Genomic DNA, 26,067 nt, shown 5'->3' on the forward strand with positions numbered 1-26,067 from the left:
CCCTAAATGTTGGCTGAAATTTCAATGCAGTTCTAAGGTAGAGCTGCATAGTTGAAGATACTATCTTTCAGAAGATATGTTCAATATCCCTCTCACAAGGACATAAAAGATTCCAAGGTGCTATTTCAGAGAGGAGCATGGGAATTCAATCTAATTTCTGGGGCTTCAATTCAAAAGCTAATTACAGTAAAATTCCCATTATCTGGGACTGATGGGGACCATGGATGTTGGAAAGGCAAATTTTCCGGTTGATTGAGATTCACTCTTGCAATGCCTAAGTAATACACCTGCATTAAGAATACACTGTTTAAAAGACCAAAGACAGTGCAAAATGTAAAGTAATTTAAAAAAAATCAGTACTGTAGTCTTTAAAATTCACTTTAATCAAGTAATTCCAGTAACTTACATTTAAATTTAAATTCGAACCCCAGTTGCTGGCGCTGTAACCACTCTATCCCTTAGCATATGAGCCTAATATACCTAATGCTAATAAAGATGGGGACTCTTACTAGGCAGGGATAGAGAGACCCCAGTGATGAGCGGCACCGGCCAGCTCTTCAATCTGGGTTCCACCATTTTATTCAAACACAACTTTATCAAAACTTTAATTAAAACTGCTGCTATGGGTGGGGCGAACCGCTGGCTGTATGCTTGCTCCCAAGGGGTTGTGTATTGATTCAGAGAACATTTACTTTTATAATTTTAAACTTTTAGTTAAAACTATTTATTCTGATTTATTTTATTTGTTTCCTGGGTTTTTTTTTGCCAGTTATTTGAGTTTACAGTTGATTTAATGCCAGATCATGGGAATTAGGTCCTTATTACACTGCTGTTTAGGGGGAAATTGCAGTATGAAAATTGGCCCACTGTTTCAAATAATGACTGTACTTTATGGAGAGAAGAGTCGGGAGAAGAGAGAATGGTACTGAACATGTTACAAATTACGTGATAGTTTTTACTTCTTTCTGTAGTTCTAAAATTTCAGTCTCAGGAAACAAAGAAACCAATCTTGAATGAAAAAGCAAGCTTATGATCTGTTGCACTGGCAATTTGAATCTAATTTATTTCTCTGTGCTGTGAATGTATATGTTGCCATATATTTGGATGATTAAAGCATTTTAATATAACAGATATCAAAATGCCTTATTTATTTAAATATCTAATGCTCCCTTGAATATAAAGGAATGGAAATTCATTGAGTTAGATTCCACATTGACATGTTTCAATGGGACATTCATTATGAAACATTATAGTCCACCCCACCAAATTGTGCATCCAACACAATATCCTCCATAATTATAGTCACCTACATGATCCAACCACCAGATACATCTTCCCCTTTCCTCCCCTCTCCGCTTTCCATAGGGGCCACTCCCCTTGTGATTCCCTCATCCACTCACCCCCTTCCATTAATTGCCCCATTCCCTGCGGCGCAGGAAGTGCTACACCTTCTCCCTCACCACAGGTTGGGGCCCCATAGAGTCCTTCCAAGTGAAGGAACATTCACTCCAAGTGTCATCTACTGCATCTGGTGCTCCCATTGTGGCTTTCTCTATATTGGAGAGATGGGACACAGTCTGGGAGATCACTTTACTGTGCACTTTCACTCTGTCCGCATCAGTGACTGCAATCCACTCCCATGCTGATATATCTGTCCATGGTCTCGTGTAGTATCAAACACAGATTATCCATAAATTGGATAAGCAACACTTAATTTTCAGTCAGGACTCTGTCCAACCAGATGGCATTAACTTTGACTTTTCTAGTTTCTGTTGGCTTATTCCCATCCTTTTGTCTCCTTTCCTTCTGCTTTCCACCCCTTCCTTCTCCATTCACATAGCCATCACCATTCCCTTGTTTGCTGGTGTGCCCTCCCTTCCTTATCCACCTATTACCTTCTGTCTGTGGGACTGTGCTCCTCCCTCTGCCATCCCTCCCCCACCATTTTGTTTGGGCGCCTGCCCATATTTTGCTCATACCTTCATGAAGAGCTCAAGACGAATATGTTGGTTATGTATTTATATCTTTGCTACATAAAGGACACTGTTTGACCTGCTAAGTTTCTCCAGCATTGTTTTTAATATAGTTCAGAAGGAAGGTTATTGAGACCATGAAGCCGAGTTACAATTTTGAAAAAGTGATCTAGTCAGTTGCCCAGATCTTCTGCATTTTTAGTTTCTTTCAAGCACTGTACATATCCTATTTTCTTTTGAAAGCCACGATTGCTTCTGCTTCCCTTAAACACTTTGACACTAAACTCCAGAACTTATTATTCACCAAGTCAAAATAGATTTCCTCTTGCTTTTTTGGTTCTTGGTGTCAGTGAGAGGATTCTGAGGGCCTTAATCTACCAGGCAGGGACTGATGGGGAGCTAGTTCATGGGAGATCTTGTCTCACAAATCTCATAGAGCTTTCTGAAGTGGTGCTGAAGAGGGCAGGTCATTGGATGCATGGACTTTAGCAAGGCCTTCGACAAGGACCCACATGGTAAGTTAATCTTGAAAGTTAGATGACAGGATGCAAGGTGAGCTGGACATTGGATTCAAAATCGACTTATTGGTAGGAGTCAGAGCATAGTAATAGAGCAATGTTTCTGACAGTGGTGAAACTGCAGGATTTATTACTGGGTCCAATATTATTTGTTGATTATTTGGATGACAATTATGTAAACATGATTGTATATTTGCAGGTGACTCTAAAATTGTTGTTGTAGTGAACAGTGAGGAAGGATATTTAAGTTTACAGTATATCAGTTTGGAAGGTAGATCAAGAAGAGCCAAAATAAATTAATCTCTGACAAATGTAAGGTATTCCAATTTGGTAAGTTAAACCAAAGTAGGACATGTAATGCATAGCTGGGCACTGGAGAGAGTTGTAGAAAAGAAAGACCTGGGGTACAAGTATGTAGTTCCCTGGAAACGGCAACTCAGGTCAACAAGGTGGTGAAGAAGGTGTTTAGAATGCTTGATTTCATTGGTTGAGCTCATGATTCAGCTCCACAATATGTTGCTGTGCAGTACTATATGCAGTTCTATCACACAGCTATAGGAAGGACATCTATAAATTGGAAAGGATTGCAGAGGTGATTCACCAGGATGTTGACTGAACTAGAGTGGTTGAGAATATAGGGAGGTGTTGGATCGGCTGTGTCTTTTATACATTTATAAAATCATGAGAGGGATGGCTAAAGTGAACATTCACATTCTTTCTCATCAGGTAAATACTTATTGAATTAGAGGACAAAGGTTTAGGAAGGAATTGAGGGGAATCTTTTATCACAGAGGGGCATCTGTATCTGGAACAAGCTACCAGAGGAAATTGTAGAAGTGGGCAGAATTCTGACATTCAAAAGCCATTGGAGCAGATGTATGGATAGGAGGAGCTTAGAAACTTATGGACAAAATGCAGGAAAATGACCTAGCCCAGAATGCCAAATTTGGTCAGCAGGACCAAGTTGGACCTGCAGTCTATGACTCTGAGTCCTTAAATCTTTGTTCTCTTACTCTTAACTCTTCTTCTAATCAGAACAGGTTCTCATTATCATACCTTAAGAACACCTTTGGAAGTTTTACACAAATCACTGCTGTACAGTAAACTTGAGGTATTGAAATGACAAAAATTAACAGGGTAAAATGCTGAGAGGAATTTATAACTAAAGAGCATGATTTCAGATTAAGGAGTTGTCCATTCATAATGGATTTGTGAAACTTTACAATTCTATTCCAAAGAGATGTAGTGGCTGGATCTTAGAATACATCCAAGGCTGCGAAAGATAGATTGGTGGACAAAGGAGGGTGAAGGATAATGAGATCAAGCAAGAAGAGAGAAGAATGGATTATGAAGAAAAGAATGAAGATAAAAGATAGTGAAGAGGGGCAAGAGTAAAGGAGGAGTGGAACTGAGGTATTTTGAGAGAGCAAAGAGAGAAAATTGTCAAAAGAACAGACAAAAAGGAGGGGAGGGATGAAGGGGAGTGATATGAAGTGGAATGTGGAGTAGTAAAAGCAAAGGATTGGGTAGGGAAAAATTAAATATGCAGAGGGGGAGTAGAAATGAGAGAATGAAGTTTCAGGAGGTGAAGGAGAACATTGGGGAGGAAAAGGTGAGGTAAAAGAATGAAGATGAAAGGAGTATTAGTTCTCTTCAGACTGGGATAAGAACAGAACAAGAAAAAATTACAGATGTGATCCATTTTTTTTGAGCATAACTCATTGCCTAAAACTGTTCTTGTTACCAAGACACAAGTCTGCGTTTGTGCTTTCTCCTGTCAAAATTTGATCTCCTGCTGCCACAAATTGGAAATTTCAAAATGTTTCCCTCTTCCTGAGTTCAGGAATTAGGAAGCATTTGGAGGAAATTAAGTCAATCACTTCAAACTTGGATTAATTCCAGGGACTACCCAGAGGCCCAGGAAAGAAACTGAAACACAAACATGCATTTTTGTTTCAAGCCTGAATGAAGTATTTAATTGCAGATCTTCTGATCCTTTGACAAAATAAAGAGATATTTAAAAAAAAATACTTATTCTTGAAATACACCTGGGAATATAGAGGTAATCCAAATGTAATGAAAAAACAGTAAAGATATATCATCATAATTCAATTATCTTGACATCACACTGTCGCATCTATCAAAGTTTATGATGCAAGTGCCACATCATTCATGAAAATTATATTTCAAGATTTCTGTCCATTTGCTTTCTGTAGCACATGGTAAGAAGCATTGAAGTTATCACTGATTCCATTCTCTCTCCATTTATCTGCTCCTTCCTGTCTCCTATCTCTTTAACCCATTCCTGGAAGAACATGAGAAACAGCAAGAATGCCCTTTTGAAATGCAGATCCATTAATGGTCTCAGACCATGATGTGGTAGCATTTTCCAAGCCACAAACATTATCCAGGAACTCCAGGTAACCGAAATCGTTCAAAAAGAGAGTGATGATAAACTGGAGCAAAGTGACAGATCTTCATTTTGATATTGCAGCTACTTGGTAAAATTATTTTAACAGGAAACATATTGTAGTCCTGCGATGGTTGCTGTGTCCTTTAGAAAATATGTACTCTCCCATCAAACCCAGGCTGCACCCTTCTCAGTGAGGGCTGCAAATTATTGGGCAGCATCAGCCTTCTGCTTACTTGGGATGAATTATAACCATCTTTCAGTTCAATGCAACACTTGACAGAAGGCAAGCGTCTCGTCATATCAGGGAGGTACTCGCTCAATCCAACAGAGTTTACAAGCCCCCAGAATCTGTTTAAAATATGGTGCCCTGTGTAAGGTAAAACATCATGAGATGGGAATATGTAAGGAGTTACCCTGTACAGGGCTGTAACAAGATGTGAATGCATCCTTGTACTTACAAGATAAGAGAGACATTGATGGATTGAGAGGCAGGAAGCTAGCAGGGAAAGGATAGCAACAGTTTTAGTCATTGGACAAGTAATGATATGATGATGTTCTAAGCATGTATCCAAGGGTATAAAAAATCACCATTTTGCTGATAACGGCAGAATGCATTCTCCGACTAACATGGTTAGTTGCAAGTGTTACAATCCGGTAATAAAGAACAAAGAACCCTGATTTCGACTCAGCCTGGTGTTTGTCTCACTCATTCATGAACAAAGCAGACCTAACACCTGCGAGAATTATTTGGGACCATGATTAAAATTCAGATTCAAATCATGCACATTTATTTTACATAATCTTTGCCGACTGTCAAAAACAGATGGATCTGTTTCACCAGTGGAGATAATATTACAGTAATTGTGCTGCACAAGGTTCAATATATTATTTGATTTTTCTTGATCAGTGAAAAGCTATTCAACCTAATATCTCTCGGTATTTCAAGCACTTGAAAATTTCTAATAATTACGATTGGGATTGAAGTAATGAATTTTACATTAATTAGTTTCATTAGGAGAAACTACTTCCCCAAATGTAGTTTCATAACCACTGATTTCAGAACAATGCAATTGAAAATCTCACTTTTCCAGATCAGAACATGGTTGTATTTATTTCTAGTTCAAAATGTGATGCACAGAATCCTTCAGCAGGCGGAATTTTTGGTAGATGAGTGCACATTTTCTCCAACAGGATACCCACCATTTATCAAGTCTTCTTGATACATCCATTCTTTCATAGTTATACTGTGTAAGGAATGGTTCCTGAAGCACATCCCAGCCCAGCACTGGGACCTAACCTAAGGTTTTCCCCTCAAAGTTTTATGAACATCTGCTTTTTTCAGGCCCACTACCACGCCTTTTCCTCAGTGCACTAACTATTACCCCACCACAATATTTGAATTATGCCCCTTGGTGCTGTATCCAGTCCCAAGCCTCATTATTTAGAAACCTAGCTCGATCCCTATCCATCCTGATTCAGATATCTGGCATCTCGCCATCTCATTCAGGGCATTGGTCTAGTTAATTCAGCCCACCCCAAACTTGGCCTAAATCTTTCATGATCCCACACACCAATACCTGGCCCCAATGTCTAGTCAATCCACACTCTCTCCTGGTTTCAACTCACCACTAGCAAAGCTCCAGTCTCTTCAGATCTTACCCTGCATCATATAGCCACAACCTCCAGTCAATCCATACCCCAACACTGTGTCCCAAACCCCAGCAACCCCATAACTAACAGCAAATCTTAATCTCCAACCCCAGTAGCAGGCTTGTCTCACTCCTTTCACCACCACCCATTTCCACCCACCACAAATGATATGTTTGTCAGATGCATTTTGTATTTCAACCTTTGCATGGAGTCTGGCATTTATGTGCAGGCTATACAATGTCAAATGTCCACAATATTTCCTTAAGATGTGCGGGAATAAAGGAAATGGGCATGTAAAAGTATCCACAGGAATTAAAAAAAAATACAAATGTGCAGAAATACTTTTGTAGATGGATAACTAAACATATTATCAGGGTGGGGAACCTTTTTTTTTAAATATCACATTCCATCTTAAATAATCCATGTGCCATAAGTGCTCTGTGATTGGTAAGGAGTTGTTTAAGATGGTATGTGAATGGGAAGGGAAGGTTGAGAATCACTGCTCTAGACCCAATTGTTACTGAAATATTTTGTTTGAGAAAAATTGTCACTGGCCCATTTTTGTTTTTGGAGTTATGAAACCGTGTACTTAACGAGTCAATTAGGTACAATTAAAACAATGATATTCAAAACTTTTTCTCCTCCTCCATACCACCTTAAGCAATCCCTTATTAATCACAGAGCATTTATGGCTTAGGGATTACTTAAGGCAGAATGTGAGTTTTAAAAAAAGGTTGTTCACCCCTGGGATAGATGTTTGATACCTTGCAATTGAATACATATATGTGCCCTTTGTTGTAGGCCACCTTTCTGTGCCCAAAGGCTTCAAAAACTATATTGAGCTCAACTTTTTTGATATCCCTGACATGGACAATATCCCTGTATGAATGAGATGCCTATACCCAATTTTATTCTGGCAGGAATTGCTTTGGCTCAAGAGAAATAATATATTTGCCTGTCTCACTTTAGAACCATAGAACAGAAGCAGACCCCTTTGTTCTTCTAGCCTATGTCAAGCAATTTTCTGCCTAGATTCACTGACCTGCACCTCGTCTATAGCCCTCCCATCCATGTACCTGTCCAAATTATTCTTAAATGTTAAAAATGAGTCTGCAGTCCCCACTTCAGCTGGCAGTTCGTCCCACACTCCCACCACTCTCTGTGTGAAGAAGTCCCCTCTACAATTTTCCCCTTTCACCCTTAGCCCATATCCTTTGACTTTTATCTCATCTATCCTCAGTGGTAAAAAACCTACCTACATTTATTCTGTCTATACCCCTCATAATTTTAAATACCTCTATCAAATTTCCCCTCCATTCTTCTCTGTTCAGGGGAATAAAATCCTAACCTGCTTAACCTTTCTCTGTAGTTTAGTTCCTGAAGTCCAGGCAACATCTGAGCTATTTCTAAATAATTGCTTCCAAGTTAGAAATTGCACAACTTCTCCTACTGGTATCTACTGGTAAAATTGCTTCTTCTACTTCACAAGTCAAAAAATCATCACCATTTACTATATTTAAGCATATATTAAGCATCCTTATTGCAGTTAAAATCTTTCCAAGCTTCATTACAGGAATAAAGGCTACAGAACTGAGTCATATGAATAGCTGTTAGGAGACATGACTAAAAACATCATCAAAGAGATTATACCTAAAATGGATGAGAGGGTGGGGGGGTGGGGGGGTGGCTTGGGAGGAGGGAGGGGGGGGGAGAAAAAGTCACTGTATATGTGTGAAAAAGAAAAAGTGTATATCATGGCTAATGTGATTTATGGTGAGAAAAATAAAAAATTTAAAAAAAAGATGTTTTTTGAGGAGTGTATTAAATCCGAAGAAAGAGGTGAAGTAATGAAGTGATTTTCCAAGCAATATCCAGGACTCAGGACCTAAGGAACTGAAGATACAGACTTGTATCAAATTGGGATGCCCCCTGTTAATAGAATGAGAGAAAGTGAGAATCCCAAGGCAGTATACAGTGGAAGAAATGACAAAGGTCAGATTAGTGCAGTTCTTTGGCTTGGCTTCGCGGACGAAGATTTATGGAGGGGGTAAAAAGTCCACGTCAGCTGCAGGCTCGTTTGTGGCTGACCAGTCCGATGCGGGACAGGCAGACACGATTGCAGCGGTTGCAAGGGAAAATTGGTTGGTTGGGGTTGAGTGTTGGGTTTTTCCTCCTTTGCCTTTTGTCAGTGAGGTGGGCTCTGCGGTCTTCTTCAAAGGAGGCTGCTGCCCGCCAAACTGTGAGGCGCCAAGATGCACGGTTTGAGGCGTTATCAGCCCACTGGCGGTGGTCAATGTGGCAGGCACCAAGAGATTTCTTTAGGCAGTCCTTGTACCTTTTCTTTGGTGCACCTCTGTCACGGTGGCCAGTGGAGAGCTCGCCATATAATACGATCTTGGGAAGGCGATGGTCCTCCATTCTGGAGACGTGACCCATCCAGCGCAGCTGGATCTTCAGCAGCGTGGACTCGATGCTGTCGACCTCTGCCATCTCGAGTACCTCGACGTTAGGGGTGTGAGCGCTCCAATGGATGTTGAGGATGGAGCGGAGTTACTGCAATACCATTAACGCACCCATGGCCTGGGTTCGAATACAGCACTGACTGTGTAACATTCTCCCCATTTGAACATGGGTTTCCTCTGAGTCCTCTTGTTTCCTCCCACCCTTATAAAGATACGAGGATTGTATGCTAATTGAGGTATTTGGCAGCAAAGTCTCGTGGTCCAGAAGAGCCTGTGAATGTGCTGCCTGTCTAATTTTAAAAGAAACTAATCAAATAAAAGAAGACTTATAGGAGCATCTGCTGCTTTATTTTAACATGTTTTTGAAATCCTAGTCTATCACAAACACCAATACATGCATTTGATTACATGATTGGCTTCAGAGTTATGGTGTCATAGTGATATGCAACATAGGAACAGATACTCCGTCCAGCAAATGCCCATCGATGTTAATCCCATTTAGCAACACGTAGCTGGAGCCTCAATGCCTTATGCCAGTAAAATTGGAGAATGCTCTGGCAATGGAATCAAAACAAAAATGTAGCCATTTGACCCCTCCAAGTGTGTTCCAGTACTCGCTCCACTAATGGCAATTAAATCAATCCTCCCACACATACTGCACTTTTCATAATTCTTGATGTGCACTGATTCTGAATTGAAGGAACCAATTATATTCTCAAATGCTGTTTTATGAAATAATTTTGTTTCTGTACATTTACAAGATGGGGGCTTCACTTAACAAAGCTGGCATTTACTACTGATCCCAAATTATCATTTTATTAATCAACTTGCACAGCCATTTCTAAAGGCTGGTAAAGCGTCAGTCAGATTGTTGAAGGTCTGGAATCGCAACAAAAACAGGCCCTATCAAGGCATCAGGTTTCCTTCCATTTTATGTGATCAGAGGTTTTTTTCCTGCAATAAGACATTTTTTAATGATCATCATTATTGACATTAATTTGCATTTCAGACATGCTTAATTAACTGTTTTTAATTTTCAGTTTAATTTTTTTTTAAGCTTAGACATATAGCACGGTAACAGGCCCTTTCGGTCCACGAATCCATGCTGCATAATTACACCTAATTGACATACAACCCCAAGTTCATTTTGAACACTGGGAGGAAACAAGAGCCCCTGGGAAAAACCCATGCAGACACAGGAAGAACGTACAAACTCCTTACAAACAGCATGGGATTCAAGCCCTGGTCCCTATCGCTGGTGTTGTAACAGTGTTGGGCTAACTGCTATGTTGTTTGATTCAAACTCATACCTCTCCATCATTCAGCTAAATCTCTAGAAACACGCCTCATAATTATTCCAACTTTCTCTTTCATGTGTTTGACATTATCCTATGTTTTAGAGGTGCATAAACCAAAGAAAATAAGGGCAGGAGTAGCTATTCAGGCCCTCATGCTTGTGTTGCTATTTAATAAGATCATGTCTGATCTCAACCTCTGCCACCTCCACTAACTTGTATTCCTTGACTCACATAATATGTTTAAATCTCTGCAATTAACTTACTCAGTTACCAAGCCTCCATAGTACTCTTATCTATTTAATTCCAAAGATTCACTGATCTTCTGGTGAAGAAATTTCTTCTCACTTCTGGGTGACACGGTTAGAGCAGGCGAAAGGGACTGTTACCGTTCTGTATGTTTAAATTTAAAAAATATATATATTAAAACTTTTAATTGGTTACTTTTGTTAAACCCCTTTATAATTTTGATAGAAATTAAGACATTTTTCTTCAATTTTTTCACGTCTGATAGTGTGAATTTCTAAGGGATATTATTGCATCTGTTCTATTCTGGTTTCAACGAATAGATCCACATTACATGTTTTCCATAGATACAACATTATAGTCCAGAATTCCCTGGGAGAGTGAGTCACTTGCGTATACTGCTATCCACTAACCTGCACATACCTTGTTTAGTTATTGCGAATTTCCACAGTGTCACTGGCCAACACCTAATTGGAAAGGCCCTGCCCATCACAGGAATGTTCTGATTCTAAATCCCAGAAAACAATTTTGACAGCTGGTGAAGTCACATCCCAGGCCAAATCACCTGTCAAAGCTTACAAGCTGCTTAACTATATGTGAAAAATGGTTTTGCCTATTAGGAGACATCCATTTGAGTTTGCACCTTGATTTTAATGAGACATTGTAATTTCATGGCTTGCAACCTGAACACACAAAAAAACATACTTTCAAAAATCATTAAATTTTTAATTGAAAAAATTAAAGCAGTTATGTAAACTTAATCAATTAACAATAAGTTATCTCTAACACCATGAAACCTGTCATATGTTCATAATAGAAATTTTCCATAAAGGGACAGACAGTGTGGTTAGCTTGACAAGTGCCATGGAGAACAGAGTAACTTTGAATTTTTTTGTTCAGTTATATGGGAACCCAATACTTCCTGAAAGTTACATGGAGAAATATTCTCAGCTACATAAGGAACTGGCTGCATTTCTGAGGAAATTTGAAGCCAATGTCTATAAGAACAGTACATACAGATCTCACTCGAGGGTAAGCTGTCTTGTACAAATGTTTAAGAGTGGGTGGGAAAACACTTCTGGCTTGCATTTGGTTCTGTGGAGAAACATTAACTAATTGCCGTTTGTTGGAACCCGATATTCATACCACAATGCAGTGTAGGAGCATGATGTGGATGGGTGCTCACATATCTTGCCTGATCTTTTCCATTGCCCCTGGTCTGAGGACAACATTAAAGCGTGGTTTCCAAATGTACTGAGCTGAAGGACCAGATATGCTTTCTATCTAATGCCTCAGCTTCATGCCAGCCAGAGGTGACATACAGGTACATGCAGGAAACCATTCATTTCAGCAAGGTCACTGACCTTCATTAAAAAGGCAATTGAAGCGGTTTGCTTTATTGTTTATACTTTATCTCTTTTAACTTATGTAACTTAATCCTTTATTTGTCTTGAACTGGTTTAAATGTTTAATTTTAACATGTTTCCATTACTTCCAAGTGCCAGAAGCCCATCAGAACAATTCACATCACTTGAGGCCAGATCTTGTCCATTTGATGGCTTCACCCCATGAAGTGACCAGAGCTATGAAGGTGGGAGGACACAAGGAACAATGCAGCATCAAACTGTGAATGCTGAGCATTGCAGATCTCAGAGAAGATGAAAGGTGCCATCTGAATCAAGAACAACCTAGCCTGTTGCCTCAATCAATCTTGCCATCTTGCCATCACAGAAGATCTGTCATTTTGTAATTTGGCATCTGAGCACAAAGAAAGAAAAATAAAATATACAGAGAGATTTCATTTCAAATCCATCTCAGGATGATCCAAGGAACTTTACAACCAATATTTTGAAGTACAGTATAGTCACTGTTGCAAGACAAGACATTTGCCAAAATCTCATGCGGTTAAATAATTCTCCATCCACAATTTACCCTGCTCTTGTCTTTCAAAGTGGGAGAGAACTGAACTTTTGAATGTGATGTCATCTTCAAAATGAGCAGTCTGTCAAGTCTTACAAAGAGAGCTAGGACAAGTGTAATTCCCTTAGGAATCTCTTGACAAATGTGAACTCTGAAATGTCCACATTTCTTATTGAGCCTGACAAGATATATGTGAAGTTGTTTTTTCCAAATCTGGCAGGAATTGCCTAAGTACATCTTTGTGGTGAATCTCTGCTGAGCTGTCAGTCTCCTTCTTTGTCTAGCCTTGCCTCACTGACATTGGCCATGTATTAGCTCTACCATTAAAGACACTCCCCTTGGGTATAACTGTGTATGCACCCATTGTCTTTCATTATTGTACCGTTAGTTTCTGCTAATAAAAAGCATGATTATTGTTTGAGCACATCGTCTTTGTCTACTTTATTAACTGGCACTTCAATCTTACTGTTAGTCTTACAGTCAGAGAGAGAGAAACAAAAATGAATGCCCCCAGAGTCACAAAGTGTCCATAGATTTACCTCCAACACTTCTGCAGCCCCGTTCTGCCACACAGCCAGTCCAAACCATTAGTAACCCAAGCTACAGATCTGAACTTCCAACATGTTCAGGAACTTTTCACTGCCCTCGGTACCTCCTCGCATCCCGGTTCTGATACCTGGTATCCTTCCGGTGATGAAACATTGCGGTACATCATTCGGCCAGCAGATGGTCTAGAGACACGGCACCCGGCCTAATACCATCTGACCACGAGGTGGGCCGAGAGGGCCCATAGTATTAAAGCCAAGGCCTGGACCATGTGCTCTCTCTCTCTCTCTCTCTCTCTCTCTCTCTCTCTCTCTCTCTCTCTCTCTCTCTCTCTCTCTCTCCTTCCCTCTCTCTCCCTCTCTCTCTCTCTCTCTCTCTCTCTCTCTCTCTCTCTCTCTCTCTCTCTCTCTCTCTCTCTCTCTCCCTCCCTCCCTCCCTCCCTCCCTCCCTCCCTCCCTCCCTCCCTCCCTGGGATCACTGCTGCAAGCAGCTAGCAGCCAACTATCTTTATGTGTGGAATAGAGCTGTGTTGCTCCAAACAGCATTGTGTCTGTGTTTTCCTTTGGTGCACCCTGCCACACTTCTAGCCAGTTCAAGCCTGTCGTTAGCAGTCCTCAGCCCAGACTGAGTCTCCTGACAGCAGTCTCCAGAAGCCTCCAGCAACCCACAGCTTCCACTCCTCAAGTCCAGAAGGCCATCCTTCAGCCATGGTTACTGTCCCTGCAGATCTTCTCCTCTGCTTCTCCCTCACAGATGGTGGGGGGAGGGGAGGAAGGGGTGATCTTCTCATCTTCTGGTACCCTGCTCTGGTCCTCCACTTCCTTGAAATCTTCAGCCCCTCATGGCTGCTGCCCTTTAATAGCTGCAACATCTACTTATATAATTCCTGGCACCCTGATCACTGACATTCTCTATGTAAAATAACTCACCATGCTCATCTTCTTTCAACTCTTCAGACCCCACCACCTTAAAAGTATGTCCTCTACTATGCCCACTGTAAACAACCCATCAGCTCCAGAGTGCATTAGGCTCTCCTACATTTAATGTAAAAATTACAAAAGGCAATTATCCTAAAACAAAAGATGGCAGCTGTGGGGCGGGGGGGGGGGGGGGGGGGGGGCTTCTGAAATTAGACAGAAACATTGAAAATTCTTGGTAGATCAGACATCATTTCAAGTTAGATATACAGCACTGAATCCAGGTGCCCAAATGAAACCCCATTAACCTAGATCCTGATACTTTTTTTAAATGGTGGGAGGAATCCAGAGCCTCCAGAGAAAATCCACGCATACACGGGGAGAACCTACAAACTCCTTTCAGGCAGCATGGGCACCGTAAAAACATTGCTCAAACCACTAGGCCAACTATGCCACTCAACTGTAGGTTCTGGCAAAAAGTTATCAGCTTGAAATGTGAATTTAATTTTTCTCTTCTCTGCTAGACCTGATCAGGAAGTGGTTTCCATGTGGTACCAAAATGGGGGAAAATGTTTTCAGTGTCATTATCCAACTGCTTCTATTCTACAAATTTGGTAAATATTTAGTTCCTCAGTATGGTGTTCACCATCCAACTATAGTGACTTGCTTTCACCCTATATAATGCTGAATGGTGTTACGAACGAACAAATCTTATTAGTAATAATAAAAGAACAGCAATAGAAAATTCACTAGACAATTGTAAATTCAAAATAAACTATTAATAAAATAACATTTATTACTTATCTCTAAACTTAACCCCACTATGTGCAAATGTAAATGTGTTTGTGTGTTAAAGTCCAAAATCATTACAGTTTAAGCTTGATTCTAAAAAACTCAATTTTAAAGTCTAGTTTCAAACTTTAGGATCTTTTTAAATTATGGCTCAGAAGTAATTAGCAAAGACTTTTAAACATTACCTCTTCGGATTTCTTTAAATTCACAAGTCTCTTGATGAGCTGTCTTTCAGAGAGATATTCTTCATTAGTGTTTTCATAAGTTTCCCCCTTTCTTGTTAGGTTTGCAGAACTGTGATATTGTGAAGAGTTATTTATTAAACAGGAGTGATCAACTTCTGGGCACATGCAGCTGCCTCTCTTTTAAAAGAGCAGTCATAAGTGCTCTTATTTATTTAAAAACCATTTATGTTGGGCATCTCCTAAAATAAGGATAATACAATAGTCCAGTCTTTTCATGGTCACAAGTGTATCTTCTCTCTCTTCAATCTTCATCTGATTCACAATGTCTCTATGTCTTCAGTATATAGCTCTCTGACAGCATGTAATGTGACATCACGACCATTTTAGTTACATTTCTGCAAAATATCTTTCCTTTTCTAAACTACTTACATCTATAAAAACATCTGACCTCATCTTAGTCCAAGAGGCTTAAGTGGTTTTACAATGCCGGAAAGTCTAATGAGCACAAGTAAAACCTAATTTTGTTTAAAACAGATGGCCTCCTTCAGCAGTTCTTATTGTGTACTTAAATGTTTCAGCTTTTAATAAAGAAACACTCCAATGTTTTAGAATCAATTAAAATCCACTTCAGTATCACTAGCTCTGTCTTTCCAGAAAATGACTCTCCTTCTGAGTTCAATGGTGTATCTGTAAGTGTGCCAACCTGTGTGTGACCCTGTATCCAGCCCACAATTTCCTCACAAGAAATAGATTTAACTCTAAAACTTACTTTACTAAGACATTTTTATATGAAATAGAGCTTAACATTAGCCTAAATAATATTAACACAGATCCATTACAATGGATACTCCACCACCATAATTTCTTCACTAAATAATAAAATTCATGCTGACAGATATGTTAATAATCATCCTGAAAAAAGAGGGCATTCCCTCTTTTATTTAAATAAGCCTTAATTCTTCTTTCAGTCTTGTGGCATTGGAGTCTTGCACGTTGCATCTTATGTCTGTTAAGATCTCAATTTTGCAATATTACCCAATATAACCAGATTTGATGGAGCACTTCTTAAACTATGATGGGTCGATAAACCACATTTTTCATTATGTTACACTAACCAATTAGGAGCCCATTAAAATTGCCCATCAGCAAATCAACACAATTGCTACAAGCAACCATAAATTAAATGGAAAATGTTAATATATTTAAGACAAGTTTGGATAGATTTTTTTTACAAGGCAGTGGAATTAAGGGATGTAGCAAAAAGGCAGGTACATGATGATGAACCTATCGTCAGACCAGCCATAATCTCATTGAATCCGGCTTGACAGGCCAGATATCTTATTCTTGCTCATATTTCTTTTTAAAAAATATTTTATTTATATTTTCACACAAGCTTGTACAGTCATATATAGTGTCCTGCCAACAATGGCAACTCATATTCAAATATACATATATTCATTTTCTTTATGACTATATATACAAGCCCCTGTCTCTACCAACCCCCTCCCCCCACACACATAAAACAAGGGACTCACTCAAACATCAACCAACCACAACAAAACTTTAACAAGGGGCAGGGCTTGTCGCAGCTCAGTGGGCGGCCTCTGGGGCAATATTCATTCCTGACTCTCTTTGATCAGGATCAGTGCGAGGGAGAGGAAGCCTCAGCAAGGAACGGGGAAACCAATCACCACCATGCGCCTATGTAGAGCATGTATGGCTGCCAGATCTTACCAAAGGTACTGTATTTGTTTCTCAGGTTATGTTATTTTCTCCAGGAAAATGCAGCTTCGAATTTTCTTATTCCATCATTCAACACTAAGATTAGAGTCAGACATCCAAGTCGCCACAATGCACTTCTTGGCCACTGCCAATGTGATTGACACAAATTGGATTTGAAATTTGGACAGCTTCATTGTAAGCCTTGTATCCATTATGTTTCCCAGCAGGAACAACTCTTGGTCCTGTGGGAATCACTTGTCTATAATTTTCTCTAGGACTTGGCCTAAATCTACCCAAAAGAACCTCTCCTTGGCACATGACCAGGTTGCAGGCATGAACGTCCCGGTTGCAATGCCACATCTGAAGCATTGGTCCAATAATTCCGGATTTGTCCTGTTTATTTTCTGCGGCATTAAATACAGCGGGTACAAAACGTTATATTTGACCAGGCTGTGCCTTGCATTGATGACTGTCATCATTCTTTCCCGGTACAAGTCGGACCAGCATCTCTCAACTGCAATGCCTAAGTCTGACTTCCATCTTTCTCTCGACCTATGAAGGCCTGGTTTGGGTCCCTCCATCTGGAATAGGCAATACATTGCCAAAATAAATTTCTTAACAATCCCTCTTCGAATCAAGGCCCCTGTGTTACTGCATTGAGTTAGGGCCATAGTTGGACCCAATATGTCCCATAGAAAAGACCTTATTTGAAGATAGCAATGGAATGTCTGATTTGGCAGACATTTTTAGCTGCTCAAATGACATTAATTTCCCCCACTCGTAACAGTCCTCTATGCACCTGATACCATTACAACAACGAATGTCTAGGATCTTGTTACCTACCATTAATGGTATTAATTTATTAGGAGTCAAGGGCATTTTTGGTGACAGCTCCATTATAGTGTTCACATAATGGTTAATTTTGTTCCAGATACTAATATTTTGTTTTAGTATGGGGAAGCCCTTCTTCCCTGGCAGCACATGTAGAAATGAAATCCTCTGCTATCTTGTCGCCCACCAAGTGCAGGTCAATTTGTGCCCAGAATGGGTCACCTCCTCCCTGAAAGAGAGAAGTGATGTATCTCGATTGAGCTGTTCAATAATACTTTTTTTTATATCTGGCATTCTCAATCCGCTTAGACTATAGTCCCAAGTTAATTTTTCCATAGAGACCCTTGGCATCTTACCAATGCAGAGAAACCTTCTAACCTTGTATAGCAGCTGTTTAAAGAAACCCCGGGGCAATGGCACAGGCAATGTTTGAAAAAGATACTGGAATCTTGGCAACACATTCATTTTGATGCAGTTAACCCTGCCCACCAATGTTATAGGCTGGGACATTCACCTCTTTAGGTCCTCCTCAACTCTCTCCAGCAAGGGGGCATAGTTCAACTTGTTTAGATTATTCAAGTTACCATCAGTATTAACTACTTGGTATTTGATCCCCTCCTGTGGCCACTTTAAATTACTATTTTCTTTAAATTGAGTATAATTATTCTCAGTGAATGGCATCAACTTGCTCTTTTCCCAATTGATCTTGTACCCAGCAAGTTTCCCATAGTCCTCCAGTACCATGTGCAGTCTAGGCAGAGAAGTTGCAGCGTCTGTCAGATGCATCAATATGTCATCAGCGAATAAGTTAATTTTGTGCTCCTCCTTGCCCACTTTATAACCTTTAATGTCTGGATCCTGACAAATGGCCTCCACCAAAGGTTCCATTCACAGCACAAAGAGAGCCGGTAAGAGTGGGTACCCTTGTCTACCGGATCTGGTAAGTGGGAAGGCTGAAGAGACCTGCCTATTGGTTACAACTTTCACCTTGGGAACATGGTATAGCATCCTGGTCCAATTTTGAAAAGTTGGTCCCAACCCTGCCTTCTCCATCATATTAAATAAAAAAAATCCCACTCCAGTTTGTCAAAAGCCTGCTCTGCATCCAAGGAAATGGCCAATCCCCTCTCATTTCTAGATTGTGCCAGATGCTTTACATTCAACAGTCTGCCAATATTGTCTGCTGCTTGTCTCTCCTGCACAAAGCCAGCCTGCTCTTTGTTTATCAATTTCGGTTAATGCAACGCCAATCTGCCTGCTCCTATTATGTTCTCAAAATAATATCTACCTTGTCATTGGAAACAACGAATACAAACTCAATGTTAGGCTGCTGTTGAGCTCACAAAAGAAATATGCTGCATCTGTTTTTATGGCTCTTCAGATTACCTTAATGGGATTTTAGTGAGGCACCGATAGAAGTTTTACAAGGCTCAACAGAAACATAATCAACTTTGTGTCACAGTTGCAGTTCAGGATTATAGACTTATCGAAATAATTTGCACACACCTTAAGCAGCACAGTTTTCTCCGAAATAGATGCATGTATTTTAATACCTTTGATTGATAATTGCATTAAATTTCAATGATAGTTTTACATTAATGTATTCATTTGCAGCAGGCATTTTTGCCATTGAGAATGAGAAAATTATTGCAATCAAATACTGTGCAAAGAGATGTTACAAAGGTGTCCTTTCTAAAGCATTTCCAATATTTGGAATTTTTCAACAATTTGGTCATTTTAGAATTAAACTTCCCAATTGAATAAGCTTAATGATTATTGTTTATATTTATAAAGAGCATTGACATTGTTAATATCATTGAACTAGTTATTGGAGCTGACCCAGCATACCTTTATTTTTGAAGTGATGGAGATGAATTTAATCCTTTCTGAATCATCAAGTCTTCAGATTAAGTTAGCTTCCCTGTGGAGAGTGAGTTCCACACTGCAATCAGTTTTACCTTTCCACTCTCTTCTGATTATGAGAAGCTTTATATGAAAAACTACAATAATTCTTTTGATGCTATGCAGTCATATGAAAAGTTGAAGTAAATGCGAGAGGAGCAGTCATGTTTACAACACAATAAAATTATTGGTTTGGTGATAATTAATAGAGTTAGATCTGATTTTTTTCACCAAGGAGATGATAATTATTCAGCAAAGTTCATTCCCCAGATACTGATGGAGAGATGAGGAGTCTGTTTCCTTTTCCTCGATCCAACATTTTCTTTTGGAATTAGGAGTAATTTATCCATGGGACTGACTACAGGTACCTAATCTTTTATCTGGGATTCCAAAAAATGGCACTTTTTTTGGTAGATGGCATCTGCTTATCAAAGATAGAGTTTGGCGCTAAACATGACCCAATGTGATACTCGCTCGATTCCTGTGTATCACTTCACATTGCATGTTGCTAATTAGTGGTATTATTACTTTATAAGTACACTACACCAAGCTTGCCCCTTGCTCATCTCACAAAGAAAATCCGTGCCATTCCTCCACTTAATAAGTGCCTCCGAATCACTGTCTACTGATGCCTGTCCAGTGTTGTGGCAGTTTCAGTTGGCCTTGCAGGACCTCAATGGCCATCGCCACTACCCACAATCCAACCACTGTACCAGAACCAGCGCAGGGGAACTGAGAAGCGGGTTGCTCCCCTGGCACTGGTTATAGAGGTGGGGTGGGAGAGAGACATGGCAGTGTGACTCAGGCAGGCAGGCTAATGGATAGGGGGAAGACAGCAGTGTGACTCAGGTGGGTGAGTGAGTGAACAGAGGGGAGAGATGGCAGCACGACTCAAGCGGGCGAAGGGGGAGAGACAGCAGTGCGACTTATGCGGGCTTAAAGTGACCAATATTTTAAAATGATTCCAAAATCCAGAAGATTCCAAACAATGGCAGGTGTCCAGTCCTTATGATCCTGGATAAAAGATTAGGTAATATAATCGCAAGAGATTATTCTCAGTTTCCCTTTTAATCTATCCTTTTATCAGTTCAATTTAAAATTAATTATTGATAAACAATGCTAACATTATTAATAATTTAGCATAGATTTCAATAAAAAGGCTATGGTTTATAGCCAATTTTGACAAATGGTCATTGTCCTGAGAGGATGGGTCTGTCAATGGTGCCAGCTGAGCATTTTCTATTCTATGTTACATAAACAACTGCGTGAAGCTGGTTTGAAAATTTCCTCTCTTCAGCCTCTCCAACTAGAAGAGAATATTTTGAGGCTACTTTGTTTCCAAAGAAGCAATAAAATAAATATTTTTAACAATTGAAAAATGTATGATTTACTCATTCTTTTTTAACCCGAACAATTTTTTTGGTGGGGCAAAGCTAATGATGGAAATTGGCTGGAGCAGCACATCTTGCAATATGTGTGCCAGTCATTGACAATTTACTCCTCATATTTCTTGGCATCATCAAGGCCGAATCTTCGAATTTTAAATCACTCAGAAATCAGTATTAATCCGGAATTTAGCTGTATCAGTCAAATAAACATGACCATGTGCAGGTTAAAGACCGCAACGAGTCATTTACCAATACTCCCCGGAGTCTGTCTTCAAACTACAAATCAGGGGGTTGATGAATGGAAGTTCCTTACCAATATTTTTTTGTTTGCATCGCATCTCAAATCCATAACACTCCTCCTTATGAAGAAAAGAGAAGCTGATTTAAAAGGAAACAACTACTTACAGTTCCCCTCCATGTCATACACGACACCAGTAATGGAAACACGCAATGATGATAATGAAACAATGATGACGTAAGTCCTGGAACTCCTGAAGCACTCACACTGCAGGAGTACTTTCACTATATGGGCAACAGTGATTTAAAAAGGGGGCTCAATGCAGCTTCTCAGGGGCAAATAGGATAGGCAGTTAATGCTGGCTTTTCTCATGTCAGCCTGCGTATTAATTCTAAAAGAAATGTCGGGCATTTACATTTTATTTGGCTTCAATTTTGCTTTCTCTGTTTTTACTGTGAACTAATAGGATATTTGGAACTCCAGTCAACAAGAATAGGAAGAAAGATGAAGAATGTTTGGATTTTTTTTTGAGACATTTCTAACCACAATTTATTGCCATTAGCAATTAGAGCATAGAGTTTACAGGGCTGGTCAATTTAATCAACACTATAAAACGCCCCATTAAAAAGGTACCTGCACTGTTGTGTTCCACAACTAGCTTTTTATGATGAGTTTCATGAAAATTAAATGCAACTTTTTAAAAAATCATTGTTCCTATTTGTGAGGTTAATTGTGGAGCAGAACAAATCACCCAGCAGATAATTCAGAGGTGTTATTCCCTTGTTACAACATACCAGAAGTCTTGTACATTGACAAAGCCCGATTCCGTTGAACTCACCCTTAAACTCGCACAAAAATCAGATCTATGATCCTGTTCACTTTAATAACAACAAAGTAAATATGTTAATGTTATCTGTTAAATATGCTAAAAGCATGGGAACAAAGCTGGATTGGATCTTCAGAATCCTGAGCTTGCTCTACTATTGAACAAGTACATGACTGATTCAAGGTTCAATTCAATTTATTATCATTGTAATTAAACAGTGTCATATTACGTGAATTTTTTTTTGCCTGCTGCAAGGCAGACAGATTCACTACGTGCAGGAATTGCCTAAGTGCGTCACACAGTCTGACTTACAGTCAGAGAGAGAGAAGCAAAAGAGAGTTCCCTCCCTGGAGTCACCTTGTGTATGCAACTTCACCTCCAGTGCTTCTGCAGCCACACACAGTCCAGTCCATACCAATGGCAACCCGACCTCCAGATCTGAACCTCTGACATGGTCAGGAACCCTTCGGTGCCCTCAACACCTCCTCACATCCTGGTTCCAATACCTGGTATCCTCCAGCCAGTTTGGGCCAGTCTCCAGCAGTACACAGCCCAATGTGAGTCTCCCACCAGCAGCCCGATTCTCCTTCTCAGACAGTGTGCGATCATCCTGTCCTCCAGTGCCATGCTCCAGTCCTCCGCTTCCCTAGATTCTGCAGCCCCTCGTGACTGCTGCCAATTAATAAGCACCACCATCTTAGGCACAGTCCTATGGTCACAGGGTTTCAACTAAAACCATTGTCGGCTCCCTCAACAGGCCTTCCAAAGCCTGTGCAGAGCCAACAGTAGTCGACTGGGAGTCTGGACATTGTGTGAGCGCTGCATCTCCACTCCCCGGCTCCCACAGATCCACACACAGTGGCTCCATCTACAGTGGCTCAGGCAATGCTGCCATCTTAGTAAAGTACACTGTTTGACCTGTTTTCTTTCTCCTGCTTTATGCTTTTACTTTTGTTCAAACAAAAGGTCACAATAACAATTTTGTGACATATTCGTGACAATACATTCAGTTTTGGATGTTCAGGTTGGAGCTGGGGATGACTTGAGCCTGATCCCCAAGGGGAGAAGGTCAGATGGGTCCTGCACTGAGACAACCGCCATTGGGCCTCGTCTCCGCCTTCATACTCCTGCTCTGTGGTAGGGAACCGTCTCCTCAGTGTTTTCCCCCAGCGAGGGGAAAAACCTGGCCACCACTAGTCACTTTCATGGGGCTGCTGGGCCCTCTTTAGCCAGACCTTCAATCATCTCCAATTTTCTGTCTGAACACCACAATTCCCATTGTCCAAAACAATTTAAAAATCCCAGCCTTGAATACATTCACAACCCGCGGTAGCAGAGAAAATCAGAGTCCAATATGTAAAGAAATGTGTCCTTCCCTTATCTAATGCAAAGTACCTTTCCCTGAAACCATACCTCCTACTCTGAAGTTTCCAACTGAACAAAAAGAAATCTTGATCTTGTTATGCTACAAGAAGATCACCTTTCATCCTTCAGAATTTAGGCTTACCTTACTTATTCTTCAGCCACAGGAAATGTTTTCCATAAGATCCTATTGATAACATCAATATCTAGACTTGGTTCTGAAATGTAACTGGAACTACTGACATTACCCTACATATGAAAAGAATTCTGAATCAATAAAGTGCAACACTATGCACTTATGCTCATGTCATGATTGCATGTGCCAAATGTCAGTGGGCAATTTGATTCTGCATGTTAAAAATGTGAAAGGAACTGATTTTCCAATATTGAGAGAAGTTTAGATAAAGGAAGCAAAAGAAAAAGCAAAGCAAAGACACACTGGATACACTGGAAAGGCTGAGATCCACAATTCAGGTAAAACCAATTGGATCTCCCAGCAAAAGTAGCTTGGAATTAAATATGATATCAACATCTTTGTTTGTGCACTAGATCATAAAAAGAACCAAGGTAAGAATGGAGTGAGGTGAAAGCTTATGGCAACCAAACAGAACAGTGGTAATTCAAAGCAACAACAGAAAGGAGAACTTCACCATTTGGTAGCAAATAAATTTTAACATTGCAGATGCTTCAAATCTACGATGACTGGAAATGCTCAGCAGGTTAGACCACATTTGTGAGAAGAGAAACATAGTTTATTGTTTAGGTACAATCCTTTTGTCAAACCCACATGTAATTAGGTTAAGTATTAATTATTATTATTATTATCTGCACTATATGTAACTATTATCTATACTTCAAGTCATCAATAAATTTTGGCAATCTCTAGTATTTCAGTGATATTATTTAAAGTTGAAATTGCTAATTTACAAGCTATGAAAATATACAACTAATCAACCAATTGGGCCCTTGGGCTCCCAATAGAAATGTCTTTTAGTGAATAAAAAGACATAATGTGAGAAATTAAATACCGTTTGGTGGAGCAACTCAGCATGTCAAGCAGCATCAACAGAAGAAGAATAAATACTCACAGGTCAGATAGTATTTGCAGAGAGAGGAACAGATGCTTGTATTTAAGGGGTGAAATCTCACCACAAATTTTGTCTGACTTACGATATCCATTTTTTGTTCTTTTCTTTATGCATTTTGTAATTTTTCTCAATTTTATATATTTAAATTTTTGGATATAAAGACATACAGCAAGGAAACAGCCCTTTCTGGTTCACAAGCCCGTACATTCCAAATACCCCAATAACCTACAACCTTTGTCTGTTTGAAGGCTGGGAGGAAACCAAAATACCTGGAGGAAACCCAGGCAGTCAACAGGAGAACATCAAGTCAAGTCATCTTTATTTCACATTCATACCATAACTGCTAATGCAATGCACAGTAAGGATGAGATAGAATTTCCCCAAGACCATGGAGCACGTTACATAAATAAGAGTTAAATATTCAAACACAGTACAATAAAAATCCATGAACAAAGAAACTCCTTACAGTCAGTGCTGGATTCGAACCTGGATCGCTGGTGTCATAATAGCATTGTGCTATCCGCTTCACTAACCATGCTGCCCATATGTGTTAATGATTGAAACAGTCAGGTGGGTCTGGGTTCCATTTATAGCCCAAAGACTTATGTACAAAAAGCCTTGGCTGCCACAATTGAGTAACATTCATCCAAAGAGATATAATTTGGATGATATGTTGAAGCAATCCCCAGGTTGATCCAGGATTAAGATTAAAAAAAAGACTCCATGTTATTTGTTTGAAGTCCTTGTTGCTTTCCTGATTAATATTTAGCTCTCCACCAACATCACCACCAGAGAATATATGGTAATCTTCACAGTGCCATTTGTAAATGCTGGTGCACAAATTATTTACCATATTTTCTTCATTACACTTCGAAATGATTTCATTAGCTACACAATGCTGTTCTGGACATCCAGAAACAGATGTGAAAGTTGCAAAGGAAGTACCATCCAATCACTTTTCCAGCATTTCCAGTATTTTACTTTTACATCTATTGATGTTCTTTCATGCTGTGCATTAGTTGTGAATATTCATATATTGTTCCAGCCAAGAAACAAATTGGAAACATTGAAATAATCTACTAAGCATTTCACTCAAATAACAGAAACTTCACATTAATGTTTTATGGATTTGAATTAGTTAATCTACTTAATCAGAAGTTTTATGGATAGAATTAACACACTTGGGATTTTGCTATGTTACATGACCAAATCAATTTGCCTTAAGTAGCTTTTATACCTACTTAATTTGTCACATAAATGAATTCAGAGCACTTCAACATAAAAGGCTCTTATGTAATGAAATGTATTTAAATGCAATAAATGAACATAATAATATCATATTAAAGTAAAGCTAATGTTGGTCTGATTTCAAAAAATCTTTACTCAAGGGTGATTGAAAATACATATGAATATTCACTGAAAACAATTTATTTGTTATTGAATTGTGAATAAGTGGCGTCTACATTTAGTATTTTAAAACAAGTTGGACTGAACCATCGTGAACAAATTTGGAATGTGAATTCATCACTTGTGTGCTCCCAATGAAGATCTCTATTTAAAGCCTGCAAGTGCTGCAGCCCTCTGCAACTAAGTGATTGAATTAATTCCTAAAGTTAACAGATGTCAAGCAATTAAACAACTCTGAGGAACAAAAGCCTCTTTTCACTTCATGTGCAGATCTATGAATTAAATAAAATTTTGTGATATGCAATAGTTTGTATATACAATGTTCACTAAATTAAAGACTTTATTAAAACAGTTTAACTAGATTAGTAAATATAACCTTAATCTAG

This window comes from Narcine bancroftii, chromosome 1, assembly GCF_036971445.1.
Source record: "Narcine bancroftii isolate sNarBan1 chromosome 1, sNarBan1.hap1, whole genome shotgun sequence".
NCBI classification, from domain to species: domain Eukaryota; kingdom Metazoa; phylum Chordata; class Chondrichthyes; order Torpediniformes; family Narcinidae; genus Narcine; species Narcine bancroftii.